The sequence below is a fragment of the Hyperoodon ampullatus genome (genome assembly GCF_949752795.1).
Source record: "Hyperoodon ampullatus genome assembly, chromosome: 2".
NCBI lineage: Eukaryota > Metazoa > Chordata > Mammalia > Artiodactyla > Ziphiidae > Hyperoodon > Hyperoodon ampullatus.
The window spans coordinates 31050661-31056323 of NC_136915.1; the positions used below are offsets into that span (position 1 = coordinate 31050661).

General features: G+C 41.8%; 1 pseudogene across 1 annotated transcript; it reads right to left on the reverse strand.

Annotated features, from left to right (window-relative positions):
* Positions 1-435: 435 nt before the first annotated feature.
* LOC307066937 (large ribosomal subunit protein eL18-like) lies at positions 436-1024 on the reverse strand (annotated as a pseudogene). The gene has a single exon. The product of its transcript is annotated as a large ribosomal subunit protein eL18-like (transcript).
* Positions 1025-5663: the final 4639 nt, after the last annotated feature.

Sequence of the window (5663 nt, forward strand, 5' to 3'; positions counted from 1 at the left end):
AAGCCAAAGCTGGGAGAATTCATCACTAGCTGATCTACATTATAAGAAATGTTAAAGGAAGTTCTTTAGGTTGAAGAGAAATGGTACCAGATGGAAACTAGGATCCCCATCAGGGAATAAAGTACACCAGAAATAGTAATAAATATGAGTCAGTGTTAAAGACTTTTCTTAATTCTTAATTTCTTTAAAAGAAAAACTACTGTTTAGAGCAAAAAATGATACTACATTGTGGGAGTTAACATATGTAAAAATAAAAATAAATATCAAAAATAGAACAAAAGAGGGAGGAAATTAAAATCTACTGTTGTAAGATTCTTACACTGTATGTGAAGGGGAATAATATTAACTCAAGGTATACTTTGACAATTTAAGAATGTATATTACAATTCCTAGAACAATCTTTTTTTTTTTTTTTTTACCATCCAAAATCTTTTTAATAACATGGTAGGATCTGGGGTTAGTTTTTGTAGCCATGGCTAGCCCATCGGCCTCTGGCATGCTCAAATTTCCGGCCCTTGGAGCGTACATAGGATTTGGTGTGGCTATGCGGGGTTCCTGGGGCCTTGCTGAAATGCCTGTACACCTTTCGGCCCTTGTGAGGACCAGAGAGGAGGACAGTGCCACAGCCCTTGGGGGAGTCCAGGGCCAACTTGTCGAAGGTGAGGATCTTGCCCCCGGCCTTGAGGTTGCAGCTCCGGGCTCAGCTGCTCACTCAAAGAGCACACACCTTCAGTTTGGGCACCTCCTGGATATGCACATCATCGGTTATAGTCCCCACAACCACAGCTCTTTTGCCTTCCTGGCCAAGAAGCTTCATCTTCCAAATCATCCGGGAAAGGGACAGAGGTGGCCAGTTGGTGTGACTCAGGTACAACCTCTTCAGTACAACTTGATTGAAGGTGAAGTTGGTTCATCTGGCCAGAAACCTGTACAGCTTGACCAACAGCCTTAGGTAGATGTCCTGGCTCTTGGGCTCCTTGCGTGGAAACTTTCGGTCCTTGTTGTGCTGGATGTCAACTCCCATGATAGCTCTTCCTCCTTAGTCAGGTCCAGAAAGATAGAGCTAGAACAATCATTTAACAAGAGATGTAGATTTTTTTTAAAAACTTGATGAGATAAAAATAGAATACTAAAAATTCTCAAGAACCCAAAAGTAAAAGGAAAGGAGGGAAGAAAATTTTAAAATAACAAAGTGGAAAAACAGATATCTAATGGCAAAATGGTACTTCCAATCCAACCAAATCAATAATTATATTAAATGTAAATGAACTAAACACTTCAATTAAAAGGCAGAAATTATCCGACAATAAAAGAGCAAGACCCAATTATATCCTTTTATAATAAGACACACACTTTAAGTATAAAAACACAGAGAGGGGAGGGATAAACTGGATTTGGATGGACATATACACACAACTGCATATAAAATAGATAACTAATAAGGACCTACTGTATAGCACAGGGAACTCTACTCAGTTCTCTATAATGACCTATATGGGAAAAGAATCTTAAAAAGAGTTGATATATGTATATGTATAACTGATGCACTTTGCTGTAGAGCAGAAAGTAACACAACATTGTAAATCAATTATACTCCAATAAAAACTTTAAAAAAAGATTTGGGGCAATTGCAGTAATGACTGTAGATTAGATTAAAATATTGTATTAGTGTTAAATATTCTAAAATTGCTAACTTTTTGGGTGACGTAAGAGGATATTCTTGTTCTTATGAAATGCATACTGAAACATTAAAGGGGTAAAGAACCTAATGTATGTAATCTACTCTCAAATGGTCCAGAAAAAAATGAATATAGCTAGAGAAAGGTAAGGCAGGTTCTGCAAAATATTAAAATTTGATGAAGCTGGAAAAAAATTCTTAAATAAAAATAAATAATAATATAAACACAGAGAGGTTAAAAGTGAAAAGATGCACTAATTAAACGAAAGGGTATATTAATATCAGTTGAAGTAGATTCAAGACAAGGAATACCACTAGAGGAAAGGAGGAAATTTTCATATGATAAAAAGAGTCAAATAATCAAGAAGACAGAACAATCCCAAATCTGTGTGCATCTAATAACAGAGCTTATGAACACATGAAGCAAAAATGGACAGAACTAAAGGTCCATGTGTTTCACTGTGTGTAAATTATATCTCCATAAAAACCTAGAAATTTTTTTTAAAAGACAGGTTCTCTGGCACAGAAATAGGTCTGGGGCTCCAGGTCAAGACATTAGCTGCAGTCAGAGTCCCAGAGGGTTGTCCCAGAGCTCTGAAATCCCTCCTGCCTGCAGTCAGGGAGGAGCCCTGGCAGCTGGCTCAACACAGAGCCAATGGTCACAGAGGAAGGTAAGAAATCATACCTGTGAGGGAAGCAAGGGACAAGGGCAGGGAGCTGGTCAGAGCTTAACAGACACCACTAGTAGGTAGAACACAGTGTAATGTCCTATCTCAGCCCTTTTATTTACCTCATAATCCTTACTACAACTTGTAACCATTGAGTTTATCTATGTGTTATCTCAGTTGGTGTCCATCTCTCCCCTAACCTGTAAATCTCATGAGGGCAGGGACCATGTCTGTCTTTTCCACCATCTTATCCTAAGCCCTGGGCACAGCGGCTGACATATAGGAAGACCCTTGACAGTTGACATTGGATAAATGAGTGAATAAATGAATGAATGAGGACATAAAAGAAAGGGAATGAGAGAGGAGGGAAAGAAACAAAAAAGAGAGAGAAACAAGAAAAATCTATGTCCTACTCCCCCTAGAAGGGCTAAGGCAGTGTCATGAAGAATGGGAAGTCAACGTACAAACCCTCAGATCTCTTTTTCCATCCCAAAGTTTCCCAGGAACCCCTGCAACGCCTGACTAGGCTGCCCTGCTCCTATTCCTGTCCTGCCACCTGAGCCCCTGACCTCAGCAAGACCCTGAGGACCAAGGGTCTCAGTGGAGATCCTCTATGGCTCCCCCCAGGACGTTCTCTCTGACTTCAGTGTGTCCTGTGCTAAATCAGACCTTTGTCTGCCAGAGCACAGTCTCAGCTCCCCAGGGAAGGAATCAACAGTCCCTAATTTGCTGCCTCCCTACCCCATCTCCACAGAAGGCCATTTCCCAAACAATAGCCATTGTCACTGCCTTTGTGCAGGCCCAGGCATCCTGAAATTGAGTCTCTAATCTCCTCGCAGACGTGCACAGGAAATGGAAAATCCATGCCAGTCCCTGCTGGCACACCGGCAGTTGATTCCAAAGCACACAGAACACCTGCTCCCTGGGGTACAGAGTGGACAGATAGATAACTTGAGACAGCCTGAGCAGAGGGAGATCTAACTCCCATGGTCAGCCCTCCAGGGTAGGATCAGCAACTTCCTGGGAGCTGAGGACCCCCACGATCCCCTACTAGTATCACCACTCACAGCAGGGCCTGATCAGCTAGGGTCATCCCTGGAAAACCTAGGGACCCCAGAGTTCCAGAGTCCTATTTATTAGAAGGCCTCCTTGCTTCGTGGCAGAACAAAGGATTCAAGGAACTAGCAATCCTCAGAGAGGAAGATAGACCATAGATGCTCCCACCCCCAGAAACAAGCCTCTGAAAGCGCAAAGCCAACCAGCGGTAGGAGAAACCCCTCCTTTCCATTCCTCAAAGGGCAGCCTGCAGATGCTTCTGACTCATGCTTTAAAAACTCTGACTATTGGTCCACAGCTGCGTTAAACATAATCCTAAATATTTCGAGACAATCAGGGAAATTTTATTATGAACTTGGTATTAGACAATACAAAGGATCTTTTTTGTTGTTAATTTTGTTAGGTGAGATAATGCCTTGTTGTTATGTAAGAAAACATCTATTTTTTAAAGAAATGTATCCTGCAGGATTATAATGCAATATTCAAGATTTGCTTTAAAATACTTTACTACAGAAAAACGAAAGAAGGAAAACTATCATAAGGCAGAATCCAGGTTTAGCAAGATAAGATGCTATGATTGATTGAAGATGTCTGCCCTAGGCAGGGGATATGCAGCAAGGACAGGAAGTGGAGGGGAGTACAGGATATCAGCTACATATTTGCCATCCTGACTGGCCCCTTGTCTGTCAGACAAATGTCTACTTTGCCTTTCAGGCCTGCTTCAAAGAATACCTTAGTTATGTATTGATTAACTGGAAGTTAATATGTTCTTACACAATTCAGTCTTTTTTTTTTTTTTTTTTTCTGTTTCTGCTCTAGGACAAGCCAAAAATGAAAGCCAACAGGGCCTTGACCTAACAACTGCTATCATTAATTAACTTTTATATGAAAGTACTGATTTTATATTTTAGACTCAGCTAAATGATTTCCCGTTTCCTTACTTCCCAGCAGGAAGTGATATTAATAACTGTAATTTATTGGAGGTCCACCATTGTGCCAGGCAGTGTGCCAAGTGCTACACACACATCACCTCATTAATCATCACCTGTGAGCTAGGACTGTGTTACCCCCGCATTTCAGGTACAAGTTGGAATCATTTGCACAAGGTCATACAGAGGATAAACAGTTGAGTCAGGCTCTCTGATACCAAAGGCAGTTCTGGAACGTTGTAAGTTCCCACCTCCCACTGAACGCCTGGACTGGGCTCTTATAAATTTTTTAGCCACAAGACAGCCGGGACTTTGTGGACTAGAGGGCCAGAGAGAAAAGAGGAGATCAAGTTCCAAAGCTCAGCTGCTGAGAGCCGGTAACCCCGGGGGAATCTCTGCTCTAAACAAGAGAGGGAAAGAAGAAACACCATCTGCTAAGGGCTTCCCCAGCCCCCCGTGGAACCCCTCTCCTCCTGGCACTCAGAGCAGCTGCTCAGAAGCCACCAGGGAGGGACTCCCTGCTGTGAGGGTTCCAGGTGGCTGGGGCCCCTTCCCTGAAAACTCAGCCCTCTCTGGGGCCAGCATTCTGTGTATTAGCAAAATGATGGGTGAAAACTTGGGGATTCAATCAATGAAATCGGGGAGACAAATTTGGGGTTCCATTAACATAATTCTAATTGGATGCAATCCTTAGCTCAGGGTTTTCTTATTTCACAATGGCGATTTGAATCAAAACTTTTGTGTGAGTTTGGTTTTTTCTGTGGGTTTTGAATTTTTACCAGTAAACAAATATCTTACCTGCCATGCTGTGAGAGGGGTGTGCCGTCCACACAGAATGCAAAATTCCAATGTGGGCATTAAACGTCTGGCTCATGCAAAGAATCTGATATTCTAACTGAAATGATATTTATTTAGAAAGAAGGAAAGGTTGGTTGCTTTTCTCTAATTCTCTGTGGTTTTCTGCTTCTGTTCCCCCCCACCCCCTTACAAAAGGACTCCAAGGTTTTCCCAGGAGTCAGTGAGAATTGCTGGTAATAATTTGGGGGTGGAAGCTAGTGAATGTAATATGAAGGAGTTCACACTTAAGCAGTCCAGGGATTAAAGCTGAAATGTTGGGAATGAGGCTTGAGCTTGTGGGAATTGTCCAGTTTGAACTGGCTCAGTGAGTATGTCCAATTGCAGTATTGGGTACAATACAGATAACCTGCTGCATTGAAATGCTGTACCTGCATTTGTGTGGGTTGTGGTCTTTCATATCCTTCATTGGCTATATGGCTCTCCATTAAGAATTTGGGAAAATACTGAACTAGAGAAACAAATGGTTAAGACATC